The sequence below is a fragment of the Eubalaena glacialis genome, chromosome 15, assembly GCF_028564815.1.
Source record: "Eubalaena glacialis isolate mEubGla1 chromosome 15, mEubGla1.1.hap2.+ XY, whole genome shotgun sequence".
Taxonomy (NCBI): Eukaryota; Metazoa; Chordata; class Mammalia; order Artiodactyla; family Balaenidae; genus Eubalaena; species Eubalaena glacialis.
The window spans coordinates 61,480,669-61,498,518 of record NC_083730.1 but is presented as its reverse complement, the minus strand read 5'-3'; positions in this window follow the sequence as shown (position 1 = coordinate 61,498,518).

Sequence of the window (17,850 nt, the reverse complement as noted above, 5' to 3'; positions counted from 1 at the left end):
AATGTGATACTAATGGGGCTCCGTGGATCCCGTTACTCAAGTGTCTCCAATCAATTAGGGGTTTTAACTTAGTCATCCCAACATAAATATCCTTTAATACCCAGTTAAGGCCACTGTTCATCATCATGATGGCTTTATCATGGTATGTGGGGTTTTAACGCTGCTCAAATTTTAACAGAGAGGAAGACAAGACATTCGGGACTGAGGAGGAGATGTCCTGGCCCCCTGACCCACACAGGTGCCAGGGAATAAGGATCACACCTGCCCTATAGATGCTCCGTACCCAAGTGCTCCTTGAGCTCGGGGGAGGGGAGGCATTCCAGGGGACAAATCTTTCTCAGCAGCCTATTTTGAGAGAGAAACTCTGCGAAGTCTGAGACTTTGTCTGCTACACTGAATAAATAAATTGAAGCCCATCCCCTTCTGACAAGGTTTCCAAAGTTAAGTAACATCAGTCAGTAAAAAATGTCTAAATGCTAAAGAAATGCAGATTGGACTAAACATTACAACCTCTGATTTAGGATGGAACTGCATCCAAGGCAAAGCGAAAAAAACAATTCTATAATGATTTTCACCCTCTTCCTACTGTCACAATCCTCTCCCTTCTTCCCCGCTTAAAAATCTGCAGCTGGGGGTGGGGTGGGGTGGAGGGGCTCTGTTCTAATTGCCCTGCAGCGCAGAACCTTGCCATGTGGACTAACGCAGGCAATGAATAGGATCTGAAGAATAAAATGCTTTTAGGCACCTTGAATTACATCAGGTCATAAAAACTTCTCTAAAAGATTCCCGCAATATTTATTTAAACAGGGGTTCTTCACATTTTAGCCGTAGGTTGACCGCAATTTCCGAGGGTTCTCAGAATCCTGTACACCCACGCAAGAACCTCCAGTTAACGTATATAAACAAATACTGCCCGTCCATCCGTCCCTCAACCCACCCACCTGCTCATCTACGAAATTCATTTTTACCCATCTTAGGAAGAAGAAATTGCCCTGAGACGGGGAAGAACTGTTGGCAAATCACAATTGGAATCATTCAGGCATTTATGTTATTTTTTTAAAAACTGGGGACTTCTCTGGTGGCGCAGTGGTTAAGAACCCGCCTGCCAATGCAGGGGACACGGGTTCGAGCCCTGGTCCGGGAAGATCCCACGTGCCGCGGAGCAACTAAGCCCGTGAACCACAACTACTGAGCATGCGCTCTAGAGCCCGTGAACCACAACTACTGAGCCCGCAGGCCGCAACTACTGAAGCCCGCGCGCCTAGAGCCTGTGCTCCGCCGCAAGAGAAGCCACCGCAGTGAGAAGCCCGCGCACCGCAACAAAGAGTAGCCCCAGCTCGCCGCAGCTAGAGAAAGCCTACACGCAGCAACAAAAACCCAACACAGCCAAAAATAAATAAATAAATAGATAAATTTATTTTTAAAAAATTGTATTGAAGTATATTTGATTTACAAAGTTGTGTTAATTTCTGCTGTACAGCAAAGTGACTCAGTTATACATATATATATATATATTCTTTTTCATAATATTTTCCATTATGATTTATCACAGGGTATTGAATATAGTTCTCTGTACTGTACAGTAGGACCTTGTTGTTTATCCATCCTATGTATAATAGTTTGCATCTGTTAATCCCAAACTCCCAATCCTTCCCTTCCCCAACCCCCCATCCAGGCATTTAGGTATTTGTTAATACTCATTCAGAAGTTATACACAATTCAGATGCTATGTATGATTATCCAGATATGACGTTTCTCAAACATTTGTATTGTAGCCCCTCCATAAAAAGCGTTAAACCTCCTCAATATATACACCTATGTTCTATATATCTACCTGTGTCATTGTGCTATACGTTATGTACATTATAAAATATACATTTGTAAATGCTCACTTTAAATGTAAGGTTCTGATATTTTCTTCCCTCACTCCTGTATCTTGTGTGTACACATTTCCCTTAAAGGCACTGGGTTAGAAGCTACTTTGTGTGGCCTGCTGGCATGAGTGGCAAATCTCATATTCCATACTTGAACAGATATAAGAAATAAGCAGTGGCAGCTCTATTTTCTCCTGGAATCTCTGTGGGGAAGGGATGCTTCCCTTGTCCTTTCAGACGGGCAGACAGTGTTCCCGTAAAATGTACGGGCACGGTCAACTTCTTGTCTTCCTAAGTTTAGTTGAACAGGTGCCGGGGGCACCCCAATCAACAGGGCACTCTCCCGGCACCATGGGCTACGAGGCTTATCGGGTGGCAGTCATACAAGTGGGTCACTAGGGCAGCGTGCCGAGTGCTGTGTGCTGGGGGCACAGAGGAAGGGGCTGCAGACCTGCCACCACTCTCCTCCCCCAAGATCGCTGGCAAGATCCAAGGTCAAATCCAGCTGTGCAGTTAATGTGCCTCCGTGAACCGTTGCTTCTTTGTAAACCTCAGTGAGATCACACATTAGACTTCAACACCAGAACTCCTTGAGAGAAAAACAAACATACACCCAGAAGGGCACAGCCACTCAGCTGTCTTGCTACAAATCTGCTATCCGCTCACTTACTTTGTCATCGTGATCAGTGCTGCGACCAACGGTCCACCTCTTCCCGCAGTGGATGGCTGGCGGCAGCTCTGTACCAATGCATCCATCCCCAAAAACGAGAGACAGAGACCACCGGTGACTCGTGATAAGGCAGAGCAGCATGGGAGAGCTCTGTTATCTCCTGGGAGATAAGGGAAATGACATTCATTTTATTTCACCTCCCCCAGCACAGAGCCTGGCACAAAATGGAATTTCTACAAACGTTGAATGAGGCAGAGAGTCTCCGGGATGCAAATGAGCTTTAAGGACAGAAGTGAAAAATTAGGTTGGGGACATCAAGAGATGCTGATAGAGCTTGGAATGCTATACTGATGAGTGAAGCCCTCCCTCAGCAGCGAGGACCTGAAATGATGAAAAGTTTTTGAAGGGAAGGGGGAAACCATGAAAACCTCTTGGGAGAAGGATAAGCATGGTAATAGTCTCACCTGCCTCTATTGGGTGTTTACCAGACCCCGGCACTGCCTGATCGCTTCATCCTGATCAGCTCAGCTGATCTTAGCTGCAGCCTTGCTAGGTGGGTACTTTCATTTCCACTGCTTTACAGATGGGGAAACTGAGGCACAGAGGATGAATAAGGGGACACTAACACAGGGCAGAGCACTCAACACCGGCTCCCAGACCCTGCCCGTCACATCAACCTCCTATCTGCGTGGGAGGGAGTCAGCTTGGAGAAAACAGAAGCAAATATGAGGAGACTATGGGCTTCTAAGACTCTACGATGGTGGGGAATAGAGAATTCTGGAAAGGAGTGATGAGCATAGAACAAAAGAGACAAATAAGTTCCCTTTCTGCCCAAGTCCAGCTTTGCCATCTGCTTAAGCAGCCTTTGTGCAGATTTTCCTGGAGTCTCTGCACATCGCCCGGACGTCAGGACTGCATAAACGCACAGCAACAGCATAAACATTCAGCATGCAGGCCAAGTAAACCTGCAAATCCTCAGTCGCGTTTCCCTAGAAGGTTTCAACCACAGGACAGCAGGCCGCCTTTCTCCTGGAAGTTGTTTTGAATACAAAACGATCTGATTGTATCTAAATATGTTTTATCCAATTTGACCTCACTGATGTTCTGCAAACATTAGCTGGTGTTAAAAGACATAGCAAACAGTCTATTTAGAGAGCAAGCAAATCACTCCTTCTCTCAAGAGATTTTCTTCTCCTTCAGATTTTCTGGAGTGGATCAACATGGATTTTTAGAGCTGCTGATGGATTGATTGGGAAACCACTTTGTATGCCAGTTCAGACAAGTGGTGACTTTTTTTTTTTTTTGAGAAAAATGAAAACAACCTAAATCTATTTGTTTTCCTTTCATGGGCTGCTCTTAGGTCTGAAACCCAGCTTCTTTTCGTTACATGTCTTCACTTCGTGTTCCCAGGATCTGATACGCAGGTGATCACTGCAGACAGCTGAGCCCGGCCTCCCATCCTGGGGGGAAAGTGCTCAGTGTGTACAGAAATGACCAAGACTGGGGCACCTCTCAACCCATCGGCACCATCGGCACCTCTCAACCCATGGAGAGGCCCCCATGCGCTCTGCTTAGAGACAGGCTTTGCAGGAATTTTGAAAGAACACCTCATGTCTGGCCTCCCTCCTATAAGCCGTGTCTTCTGAGATCCTGGGTCCTGGCAGGTTCTGTTTCCCATAATCATTCCCCATCTTTCCCCCTCCTCCCCCCAATGTGCTTCTGTTCCTCTAATTCACCTGTTTTTATGTCTTAGCATCTTTTCCTGGTCCAAACTGAGGGCATTTTGGTCCACGCTCTTGTATGCTTCATGTCACCATCCAGCATTCTTTGGTTTGACTGTTGGCTTTTTCTAGAAGGATGTCGTGGGCCAGCTGTCTACCAAGAATAATCCTGACTATGTGACTTTGTTATTAAACTAGACGTTGCGTTACCCTGCATCGTTAAGTTTACCTAATTTAGGAAATTATGTTATCATCCTTTAACTCAGTAGTTCTGCTTTCTTTGGAGAAGTCGGAAGGGTTTCTCCTCTTCGTGGCATGTGTTAAACTCACTTTTTTCCTCACACCTGACAGGGAAACATCACCTCATCCAGGTCCCTGCCTTCTCCTCCCTTCCAGGCTGCTCTGGTTCTGTGCCATTTGGCGAGTGAGTGTTGAGGACCCTCTTTTTAAAATACAGGTTGGATTCTATCATTCCCCTGCTTAACCCCCGGGGTAGCTCCCATACAAGTTCCTATGTGATTCCTTCTCTAAACTCACCTCCCCCGCCTGCCCCCTTGCTCACTGGGCTTCTTTTGGCTCCTTGGACTTGTGTAGTGCTCTCCTGAGAGTGAGATCCCAGGAGCCTCCAACATCCGCCCGCCAGGGGATTATATTAGACCATTCTATTGGCTCTATTCGCCTTGTCAGGAAGTGGCTCAGAACAGACAAGCTTACACCTACTTGGGCTAATGAGGAGGGAGGGGAATTCAGCAGGGGAGCATCGGGGAAGGATGTCCTCACTCCTAAGGGAGACGAGGGGGAGGTGGGTGTGGCTATCCCAGCCATTTTTCCAGTCTTGCAGAAAAGCAGGCTTGGGATGAAACAATATGGGTTTCCAGTTTGGTTTGGGAGCACAGGTGCGTTAGCCTCGCAGAGAATGTGGTCATGAAGCAGTAGAATGAACAGGACCATGTCTGGATGGCTTACGTTTCTGGGTGGCTTACGACTTGAGGGCCTCGTGCCTGCCTCTTCGGCTGCTTGATGTGATTTCATCCTCATAGAATCAAACAAGGTGGGTACCATATTCTAGATGCGGATGCCAGGCTTAGCCAGATGCTACCTAACTCGGCCAAGGCCAGGCCTGCACCAGTCCTGAACCCACCCTCTGAGCCATTGCTCTGTCCCTCAAGTGTCACTTTGGGGCCCAGGGGGCCTCGGTGTCCACGGGGCAGAGCAGAAGCTCTCTCTGGAGGGAGGGAGTGAGCGGGCGTCCGCTCTCTATCCCACACCCCGGGCTCAGCATCTCAGGAGATAGCTGCTGCCGCCAGCGTCCCAGCCTCCCGGTGGCGGGTCCCCGGGGAGCCATGCAGCGAGCTCACTTTGAGAATGACAGCAGGGTAGTTGAGGTAAGAAATAATGCAATTCTCCAGGCAGAACTGCAGTCTTCCAGCCCATATAAATGATTCCTTTAGTAATTTTGCCAAGGATTATGTGTTATGTGTGCTTGGGGAACCAACCCAGCCTGAGAATCTGTCAATATATCTAAAGAAGAGTGCATGTAATCAGTCAAGCATTCCCAAAAAAATGTAGTCAATGATTTTAACAGCAAGTGGTTTTGACTGTGAAAGCATTTAACTATAGTTTTTTGGGTTTCTTTTTCTTTTTCCCCAAGAATCACCCGGAGCAATTTCTTAAAAATTGAAATGTTTCTGGGATAACAAATCATCCAGTATTCTGGTTCGGAGCTTTATCACTCTCCAGTTAATGGGTCTGAAGAGAGATTTCAGAAGTTTCTCCAGACTGCCATAGAGAGCCTGCAGCCAGAAGGAAACACAGGGAGGTGCTGTCAGGACAAAATCATGTGGGTTACAAGCCAGCTTCTTCATTATGCCCTGAAACACCAAGGTGAGGACGAACAATGGGAGGGCTTGTAGGGAAGGGGGCCTCCAGTCCAAGGGGGCATGGGGTGGGGGTGTGAGGGGGTCTTGGGGGAGATGCGGTGAGTGGAGCTGTGTCGAGGCTGGGCATTGCATTCATGCAGTCCCCTAAGCTCTGCCCCGGCTGCGCACCCAGATCTGGCTTGGTTAATATAATGTCTGTCTTTGTACGGAGCCATTCATCATTTTGTGGAGAACCAAAAGCAGAGATCTGTCCTGGAAGTGACTTTTCTTTGGAAAAGAAGATATAATGATTTATTACCAGGTTACTGTATTTTGGACACTGGCTCAAATTTGCAGTCCTCCAGGAAACATTACTGACAGAGCCTTACTGGTTTCTAAAAAATATCCACGAGCACCTTTGCTACAGGAATGATCTTTGAAGAAGGAGAGATGAGAAGGGTGACCACACACTAAGGACAGAGCCATATGCTGCTCTTGTGGGTGAGATGAAGTTGTCCCCAAACCACCACGTTATGAAAGGAGGGGCAGGATGGATTTGACCTTGACTGAACCGTCTCAGGTGTCCCTGAGAAAGTCACCCACTGTGAGCCCTGTGAGGAGAGGTTCTGGCCCCCCTGGCTTCCCCGTGACCTCTGTCTCTTCTCCATCCTTCCTGGCCTTGTCACACCTGTCACAGGTGACTTGAAACAAATGCCAGGTTCAAGTTCCTATCCTGCCCACCTGAAATTCTCCTCTGGCCTCTTATCAGTTTCTATTGGTTAAAGAGTCCAAGGGCCCTGGTCAGTTACAGGAGAGGTTGTCTTCAAGTAACGGCCCCCCTGCCCCGGTAGGAAGTAGGAATAGAGAGTGAAGGGATGAGAATGGCTGTGTTGGCTGCCAGGGCCGGGAGGACACTGGGGTGGGGAGCGCACCGTAACCTGCTGGGGAAAGAACCTTCAGAGGGGTGATGATGGTGCCCTAAGGATGCTCACCATGTGCCTGCCCTGTTCCCTGGGTCCCTCATTTAATTCTCATAAGAACCCTATGGCTTAGGTACCATATCACCATTTAAGACATGAGAAAATTGAGGCTGAGAAAGGTTAAGTTACCCTGTTCATCACTCAACCAATAGGGGTGGAGCTGGGAGATACAGGCGAGGGCTACTCCGCGAGGGAAGCCTACAGCAGACGGGTCCCTCTCCTGACCCCAGGGGCTCAGGTGCAGATGAAGGTCGCACTTAAAACAAAGACGGCACCAGGCATATTTCTGGGTCTTTGCTAGGTTCGATTTTGTATTTGTCTTGCATTTTCCAGGTGCCGGCTCTGGGGTTGGTAGGGGCAGAGAGGAAAGAGGGATGGAGGGGGCGTGGCCCCGAATCCACGTTTTGTTTCCCTGTGATTAAAGACCAAAAATAATAGCCTGTGAGAAGTCTGTTTTGAAAACTCAAGGTGCTGCCCACCCAGAAAGAGTGAGCTTTGAAATCCAAAACAATGAATGAAATGTTTTAGAGCCAAAATGGAGAAAATTAATCCACTCATATAATACAAGATATACCAAGGCACCTGCAGCGTAAAAAGGAAGGGTGGAAAAAAAACACAGAAAGAATTGACCCTAAATTTCCTAGGATACCAATAGATGTGAATTTTTTGAAAAAAAAATTATTTGAAGGGGGATTCTATTTCTCCTTAAAAGAGAAATAGAGGGAGAGGGAGAGGGAAGGGGAAACTGTAATCATAAATGTGTTAAAAGCTGTTTTGGGGATGAGGAGAGTCAGGGGTCCATTTTTCTTGTGCCCTTGTGTGGATCTCCCCAAAGCTTATGTGGCAGGGCCAGGGGGTAGGGGCGTCGTGGTGCTTAAGTGATTTCTTTATAATCTTTCCCAAAGCACATATCAGTGTTCATGATATCAAACTAAAAGCATGTAATCCATTCTATAATGATATTTGTATCAAAGGCACCACAATTTGGGAACTACGAACATGGACGGGATATGTAATTCGATGATTAAATGATACGGATTTTACAGTGGAGAATGTATTTTCAGACTTGAATTAGAACCAAAATGAGCTGTGTGGATTCTTGTTAACTAACATGCATTATCTGGTACATTATAATATTAATAAAACTCTTTTTTCGTGTCATGTCCGAAGGAGTCAGGGAGCCAAAGTGGGCGATCCGAGAGAATGGGGTTTCTCCAGTGAGTCCCCCGTCCGCGGGGCCTGAGGACAGGCCTGTGCATGATATGCACGCACAGCTCCAGAACCCTCACCAATGGGCAGGTCACCGGAGATGCCCACAGGATGCTGGGGATCAGGCATCTGATGGGAGCTGGACAGATGACCTTAAATTCCCTCATGGCTCCATGATGGTCGGAAACTATTGTTCTTGAAGAGGTTATTCTGTGACTTTCCTCCACAGGCAACTCCGTGCTCCACAAGGTGGGGAGAGACAGGACTTGCTGTTCTGCGTAAGAAGAGGATCCTTTCTAGGTGCTGAAAATGTGCCATCATCAGAATTGCTATTTACTTGGGTAGTCTCCAGCCCAGCCGCAGGCATTTCTTGGCTTACTATTCATACAGTTTTTAAGCTCTTAGAACAAGTCCCCCTGTGCCAAGACAAATCGGCACCTCCGCTAATTGAGCAAGAAGACTTAACCAGTAAGTTTACCCCACTCATTAGCACGAACCAGTCTCAGATGCTTCTCAGCTCCTGCCTATAAGGAAGGGAGAGGCTTCCTTGGCTGTGCCGTGAATCAGAAAGGTGGGTTGGCCTCATCCACCTTACCCTTGGACCTTGAGCAAGACACAAGTCTTCACTTCAGGGAAAAAAAGAAGAGAGAAGAGAAATAGTACCTTTTCATTGTTGACTAGCTTGCCCGACGCCACTTGTACATGTGTCCTCTTATTTAACTCTCACGAAATCCCGACAGGTAAGGGTTGCCATCACTACTTTACAGATGAAGAAACTGAGCCCAGAAAGGTTAAGCAAAAGGCCCATGATCACATAGCTCTAATTCAGAGGTGATGTAGAGAATGGACGTCCCTTCCATGTAGACCTTCAGCAGGGTGATGTGGCTCTGCCATCGTCACCTTTCCCCCTTTCTCCCAAGGAAGGTAGCTCCCCAAGCCCCAAAGAGGAGATCACTCACACTGATCACGGACCTCCAGGAGCTGGAAAGCTGGCAGGCCTGTACCATGGATCCTCCCGGCCCCCCTCCTACTTCTCCGTCTTTACCCACTGCATCTGCAGGTAAATACATGATTGAGAAAACAAACATGTCTCCTGAAGTTTGTGTAGTTTCCGTCTCTGCAGACTGAGAGCGTGTGCATTGTTCCTCACTGCTGAAGACAGTTTTCACATAAATAAAGGTTCCAGTGTGACTCCTTTCACCAATGTTAAAATTCCATTTAAAAGTCAATTGACTTCCTGAAATGTATGTACTGGCAGCAGTGGCTATCACAGATGGTATTACATTTTACACTGAACAGAGTGCTGTTTGCCCTGACAGATTCCATATTTTTTCATACATAAATCAATAGAGTGATGTTTGAAAAGCTTGAATCCATCTCTCATCCTCCCCCTACCCCAACCCTGTGTTCTGAAACCCATAAAGAAGGAACTTTCTAACAGGTGTCATTTAGTGGGAGACTATTATTTACAGCGTTTGACTGTAACACCGTCAACTGTAAACTCAAACAGGAAATGCTGGGAGGGAGAGCAAAGAATCTGGGTGGGTCTGAAAAAAAGCATTCTAATGAGTTTTTTAAAAAGAATTCGTGTGTGTGTACACTTGTACGTGCATGTGTGTATGGGGTGTGTGTGTGTGTGTGCACGCGTGTATGCTTACGTATGGGGGGTGTGTGTGTGCATATGCGTGCCTGTGTGTTTAAGACTAATTCTATGTAGTTTTCCCATGACCCTCTGACCCGACCGTGGTGGCCATGGGTGTGGCGAGGAGCCCCCAGCCGAGGGGGAACCATCAGGCTGAGGGGGCTGAGAGAAGCAGGGAATGAAAAGTGGTGGGCAATGGGGGAGTGGGAGTGGAAGTGGGAGTGTGTGTGATGGGAAATGGGGCCTCAGGGGGAAGTTCAGAGAGGATGTGAGTTTGGCCTTGGCTTGCCAAGCATCTCCCTTTGAGATCAGCATTTGGCTTTGAGAAGGAAGAAAGCCACCTGGTCCCAAGCCCCCACCCATCACTCAACCCTCTGCTGATCAGCTAATCACATTCTGGGCTGGAGATTTGGTTCATTTTCTAGTGGGTGGAGCTTGGGACTGTACAGGACCTCATGCAGAATAACGGGAGTCTCCCTGGCTCCATTTTTTTTAATATAGCGGGAAGTCAAAACTTTGGCTAGAACCTTTTTTTTTGGGTCTTTGAGACTAATGACCCATCGTTTGTTGTTACCATAGAACGACGTGACTTGTAGCGTTATTTTCTAGAACTGGTTGATGAGTCTAAGACAAAGAGTAAATCAAGAACTTTCTGGGGCCTTTTACTATTTAACATTGCAGGAAAAGTCGGAGATGCTGAGTCATGATAGAGGCCGATGAGGAGGGGACGGAGGGGAGAGAGTGGGCATTTCAAGCTGAGAGCTGACCCCGTTGTCTGTGTTCGGATGGCCCAAAGGACAAAGCCAAGTCCAGAGCTGCTGCAGTAATTCTGATATTGAAGGATGTCTCCATTATTCCCCTCCCCAACTTGCTTTTGAAAATAAATATATTTTCTTTTATTTTAATCTGAAACATTCTGTTTGCTTATGTATATAAAAATTCTCTGAATAGTTTACCTCATTCCCTGGGCTTTGTAGTGCCTAGATTTTCACATCATTTATTCTTTTCAATAAATGATATTCATTGGAAAGGGAATCCTATATGATTTTGTTTTTATTCCTTTGCCATCCGATGTATTCTACTTTGCAGATCAGAAACGAGGGTAACTCCTGAGACTTTCCAGGGGAGAGATGTCTCCTTGCCTGACTCCATGGTCAAGGAAGAAATGAGCAGGGCCAGCGGATCAGGCCCCATTTTCGGGCGGGTCGAACTTGGAGATGAGCATAAACTCTTACAAGGAAATGAGGACTCTCTGTTCTAGTTCTTATCTGTCAGGGATAGAAATATATGGCTTTTCTACGTGCAACAGTATAATCTGAAGTTTAGGTTTGGACAGAGAGAAATGTGATTACTCAGGCATCAGTCCTGGACAACTGAGTCTTTGCCAAGATCCAGCCCAGCCTATTGGAGTTCTACACTGGGATCTGGGTCAAAACCAAAGGCAGTGCCAACTTCCTTAGCCCTTAATATACTAATCATCGTCCTTGAACCTCAGAGACTTAGGCGAGAGTTGTGATGATGGGTTGGGTTTTAATAGTCCTGGCTCCCTGAGCAAGTGCTCTCAGAATACCATTCCCCGTATAACAACTCTACCGATCGGTCCCAGGATATTGATAGTTGGGGCATAAAGAGAATTCAATCCACCAAGATGCAGGGCTAAGAACTGAATGAGAAGAACCTGGTTTAGATTCACTGGCTGGAAGATCACAGAGAGAAGCAATGCGGTGAAGGCACAGGAAACTAAATCAGTGTACTGTTCCCTAACGGAGGCTGGAGGAAGGGCGTTAGCACTTGGCTGGCTCCAGGGAGGTCTCCGATGACTTTTTTTTTTTTTAATGTCTTTATTGGAGTATAATTGCTTTACAATGGTGTGTTAGTTTCTGCTGTATAACAAAGTGAATCAGCTATACATATACATATATCCCCATATCTCCTCCCTCTTGCGTCTCCCTCCCTCCCACCCTCCCTATCCCACCCCTCTAGGTGGTCACAAAGCACCGAGCTGATCTCCCTGTGCTATGCGGCTGCTTCCCACTAGCTAGCTATTTTACATCTGGTAGTGTATATATGTCCATGCCACTCTCTCACTTCGTCCCAGCTTACCCTTCCCCCTCCCCATGTCCTCAAGTCCGTTCTCTAGTAGGTCTGCGTCTTTATTCCCATCTTGCCCCTGGGTTCTTCAGGACCTTTTTACATCAAAGCACTCTGCTCTTCCCTGGTAGCGGAGCACAGAACACCGCCACCGCTGTGTAGACTGTACCCGTTCCTCAAGATCCAGTTCAAGTCCAAAGTCTTCCCTATGGCGCCAGACCACAGTGATCCTTCCAGAATTATTTGGAACATAATATGATGGCTTCTTCTGTTTAAGGTTTTCTTTTTTATTCTCTGTGATTCCTCTTCTCGACTAAGTCATAAAGACGACGTCTTGAAGGTGGTTGCCATGGTTTATAACTCTCTGCGCGCTGCACGGAGCCGAGCAGAGTGCCTTGTACACGGTCTCTGCTCATATACTATAAATGGATTTTTGAATGGATGGTCTAAAAGACCCAGGAATGGGAAACCCTGCATGTATTTTTGGTAAAAAGGAAAACGAATTCCTCAAGTCTTCATCTTCAGATCTATGATGCTTCTACCTCCTTATTCCAAACTGCACTTAAATGAGTTAGAAAATAACCTAGTTTGGGAAAGAAGGTGCATACTGTATTCCATCAATTCGAAATGCACTTTTTTTTTCATTTTTAACACTGATGACTCTTATAATTGGCAGTATTTTTTCCCTTTCTTAGTGTTATGTAATAATAGTGCTTCCTATAATGGATGATGACGGAATACAGTGTGTTGGTCTCTATCATTCATCGCCTGCCTATCTAGTAACTCATCTATAACTCCACGCAGTGGCCTTCACTTGACAAATGAATGTGGAAGGTGTCCGTAACATATCAAAATGCGACAGTCCCCACCATGTTCCTTCCCCCTGCTGCTACTGCCATGTATGTTCATAGGTGAAATAGAAGGAATAGTAAGAAAAGTGCATCCAAAGGAAGACACCTAGACACAGCTGGACCCAGGCACAGCTGGACCCAGGCACAGCTGGCTTGCTTATCTACTTCCATTTCCTCCTCTTTTTATTATCTCTCTCTGTTTATGCAGCCTGAAATTTCACCAATCCGTGATTTACTGGGATGTTGGGGTTAGAAATAATCACCTACTTTAACGACACGAATACCTGAGTTAGTGACTCATCGACCTCAGTGTGTCTTAGTGTATCTAGCAACTTCTTACTAGTCAACTGAGATCAGCAACACCAATGTGGGTGTAGGGGGAGGGCGTGGGAGAGGGGAATGGTTGGCATGAAGAACTGGGGGAATTGAACGGGTTATTCTGCACTAGGCTTCTAAACATGAGCTCTGCTATGGGCCACTTTGGCCTCAGTGGAAGCCTGGGTATGCTGGCAGCTGGGATTTAGGGAGGAAAGGTGAAATTGGAGGTTTCCAAGCTGGCATCGTACAAAGAGCAGAGAGAAAATGCTTCTTGCTCTTGCTTCTTTCTGTAGCACATGTGTGGTGAATGGGGGTGATGTACCTGGCTGTCCAGCATCCAGACTCCCTTCCTCTTTTTTCCTTTATTCAGGTATTGATTGGTCCTTCCCCCGTCAGTCCAGGAGTTTCAAGGAGGTCTTACATCACCCCCACCTCCTGATTGGCTGAAGTCAATGAACACACCCTGTCCCAGAGAAAGTGTTTGGAAATGGACACATGACCCAATTCAGGGTCCTGAGATGTGTGTTTCTGAGAAAGAATTTTCTCTCTGCTTCTGAGGCAGCTGGGAGATGAAACGCTTTCCCATGGCTTGGACAGGGTGATGTAAGGCTATGGTGTCCATTCTCTTTTACGGTTGTATAGATTCTTGTAGGTTGACCTATAAACCTAACTGACGTATATCATTTTTATAATAGAAAATATTCATCTTGGGGAAAACAGTTGACTTCAGACAAACTTTTGGAAACCAAGCTGTTCATCAATCCAAGAGTAATAGTGACAATTTCTGAATAATGAGAGTCATTGATATGTATCAAAGAAGTGACGATCTTTTCTACAATTTTTCAAAAATCTGCGAGTGACATTGTGTCCTGAAGTGATATATGAGATTAGAAGGGAATATGACATCCTGATATAAAAAATGCAAGAAACGGAAGTAATTTATGAAGTGCCAGCAGCTAACTTCATGTTAACTCCTACTGGGTGGGCACTAAATTATTTTGGACACTGTGGTGAGACGCATCAGTAACTTTTTAGGAAAGTACCAAGTTCAAGGTCCAATGGTGGAAGGTGGGAAGCTCTGGGGAAGGGGAGTCTGCCCAACATATTGGAGAATAGGTCTATTTCAGCTCAATCTGGTCTGAGGATGGGGCCCCAGGGCATCTGACGGTTGAGATCCATTTGGACCCAATATGGTCCTGAAGGGTCTGCTTGATGGGTCATCTTCCCGCCCACATAATAAATAAACAAAATAATGATTAACAGCCCATGACTTCAGAGAACTTTCCAACTTGTAAGACGCTTTTACATTCATATTTCAGGTGCACTCAGGGAGGTAGACTTCCTGTTCTAGAAAAGCAGCAAACAGGGAAGGAGGAGCTCAGGGTCTTACAGCAGAGCTGGGACCCCAACACCCTTTTTTGATACCCAAACAAAAAACTTCAGTTCATTAACTTATCTAGATGTTTCCACTATATCTTGCCTTGAGTTTTACCAAGAAAATTGAGACCACCTGGTGGGAATTCCCTTGTTTTCCATCTTCTGCATTTTGACGTGTCTTCACAATCTTCTGTACTCTCTAAATTTTCTCTTGTCTTAACTAAAAGGAAACAACGGCCCCTCCCATAGGTAGACTGAATTCAGTGGCTTGCGTTTCTCCCTCTACCACCTGCCCGAGACCACCTTTGGTTTCTTTGTCTCCTGCCTCCTTTCCCTTTGTTTACCTTTTGTGTTAAACTCTCCTCTATACAAAAAACAAAACTTTTATCTGTGGTCACCTTGTTCATCCTTCTTCTTCCTTCCCCTCCATCCCTTACCTTTTAGGAAACGCGGTCTCCACGGCATCTTCTCCCTTCCCCACACTTCCAGCATTTCACTAAGAGTTGTTGGTTCTGCCTTCATGATGCCTCCAGATTTTTTTCTTCTTCTTCACGGCCAAGGAAACCATCTTCATTCAAGCCCTTACTATGCCTGTTATGGACTGAAGTGTGCCCACCCCACAAACTCACAGCTTGAAGTCCTAATTCCGGGTACCACACAATGTGACTGTATTTGGACATAGGGCATCTAAGGGGTAATTAAGATAAAATGAGGTCATTAGGGTGGGCCCTCATCTAATACGACCATGTCTTTATATGAAGAGGAGATTAAGATACACACACACACACACACACACACACACACACACAGGAAAGACCATGCGAAGACAGAGGGAGAAGACAACCACCTATAAGCCAAGGAGAGAAGCCTCAGAGGAAACCAACCATGCCAACACCTTGATCTCAGATTTCTAGCCTCCAGGACTGTGAAAATCCACGTCTGTTGTTTAAGCTCCCCAGCCTGGGATACTTGGTTACGGCAGCCCTAGCAAACGAACACAACACCCAAGCTCTAATTAGCTTACTGACCACTTTCCACGCCCCCAGTTTATCCTCTTCCAATGCCAAGGTCCTTCTGCATGACCAAGAATAATTTTTCTACATCATCCCGTTGACTACAGCGCACCCCTTCTCAAAAAATTCTGACAGCCTCTTCGTCCCTGTACAGAAAGTCTGGAGAGCTTCATCCTAGCATTGAAGGCTTGCACTGGTTTGTTACCACCTCCGTTTCCAGCTGCATCTTCCTGCTCTTCCTATCTGCATTTCTGTTCCTTGCATACGCCACTCTTTGCCAGACCCCACCATGTTTTTCCGGAGCACACCCCTTCCCTCCCTCCACTTAACATCTCCTTTTATGACAACTTGGTGCACATGCCAAGGCCAAGGCCAAATGGCACCTCCAAAAAGCCTTGCCTTAACTTCTCTTTTCTTCTAAATTCCAGAGGAAAATAGCATATATTCTACTTATAGGACACAGAACCCTCGTCATCTAATTTCATAGTTTTGTGTGCACTGGATACAACTTAATTCCTCAGCTAGACTCTGATCTCCTGGAGGACAGGATCAATGTTTTATTCCCCTTTTTTTGTATTCTCTATACTTCTTGCCAGAATGCTTTATACATAGCAAGTGATAAATAACTATTAATAATAAAGTAATAAATCAAAGTTCAGGTTAAAGTGAGTCCCTATTGTTTCTTCTTTCCTAGGTAATAAAAATAATATGATGAGGGGTATTAGAAATGTGAGATCCAGCGCGATGTTCTGCAGTGGATCTTATTTATTTTTACATGTCTATTGCCTTGGTTTTTATTTCTCTATCTCTTGTGTCTAACCTGTGGATTGTTTTGTTTTTTTATCTGGTTACAGAGAACTGTTGGCATAGAACACGGCTCTATTTCACTTGGGTTCTCACTTAATTACTTTTGTAATGTATTCATTGTCTTATTTGAAGTAAGCAGCTCCTGCACAACTTTCATGATGGAGTGTATTCATTTCATGAAGATTAAAAATGGATAGCAAATCATTTTTATTATCATATATGTGTGATTAAGGAAAGGATGGAGCTTTTGATTCAGAGAGAATTTCCCTTTGTTTACTGTGTGGCTGAATAATTCCCCTGCTCGCTACCCCGACTACTCTCCAGAATAGCTCTGGCTTTGGCTGTGCTTGCTGGCTAGACAAATAGATCACTGCGATCGGAAAAACATCACAAGAGGGACGGTTCCAGGTTTGAAAATAAGGCAATTAGCTCTCAGCATGAAAAGGTGTGTCAGATGTTCCTGAAACTGAATGACAGATAATGTTGGCTTGAGCCAGACATAATACCAATGGCTGAAATGGCCACGGGGGATGCCTCCCTGCCGGCTTCTGCCAAAGAGGATGACTTCTGACCTGAATTCCACTGATTTCCACCGCTCACCCCAGGAGAACTCGCCCGTGGGTGGTTGTGCAGAGATGTATGGCTATGGGATCAAATACTCACTCTCATTGTTCCCTTTATCCGTAAGAGGAGGAATTTGCTGCACAAATGATGTGTTAATTCTTCAGGGGAATCACCATCATAGACACTCAGGGTGGGTAACTTCCTCTGGAGAGCTGCCTGTCCACAGCTCTTGTTTCCAGTGGGGCTACCAATCGTGGTTCCTGAGAGCCTGCCTGGGGACACATAGCACCAGCCCCGTCCCAGGGGCTGGTCACTGCAGTGAGCGTGTCACCCACATGAGGCCCATGAGAGAGCTTCAGGAGGCGGAAGATGCTCTTCTCCTCTGGGGTTGCTGCATTGACACGACGTAAGCCTGGTTTCAGCAGTGCCCCATGCCAAGTCAATATAAATTGTTTGGATTAGAAGGGAAAGAACAAGGCAACCTACCAAAATAAGCAAAGACAAGCTGGAGAGAGAGAGAGAAAGAGAGCGGGAGAGAGAGAGAGAGAGAGAGAGAATGATGACATTATTTGCATCACTGCATCTAGCCTTCCCTGAGGCCGTTTCTCCCAAGGTCTTCGCAGTCCCACAAGTGCACAGTCACACAATTGATCCAAGTATCGATCTGTATTAGGATGAAGAGAAGCTCCTGGGGAAGGGGGTGCGGAAAGCGGGGACACTCTCTCACGGGAGGGTTGCCTCTTTCCCTCCCTACACAGGAGTCGTGCTTGGATCTGCCAGGGAACGCTGGCTGGAGGGTCAGAAGTGACCACATGGCGTTTTGGTCTGCCTCACGGGAGCTGGGCTGCCAGGCAGGATAGCCACGGTGGTTGTG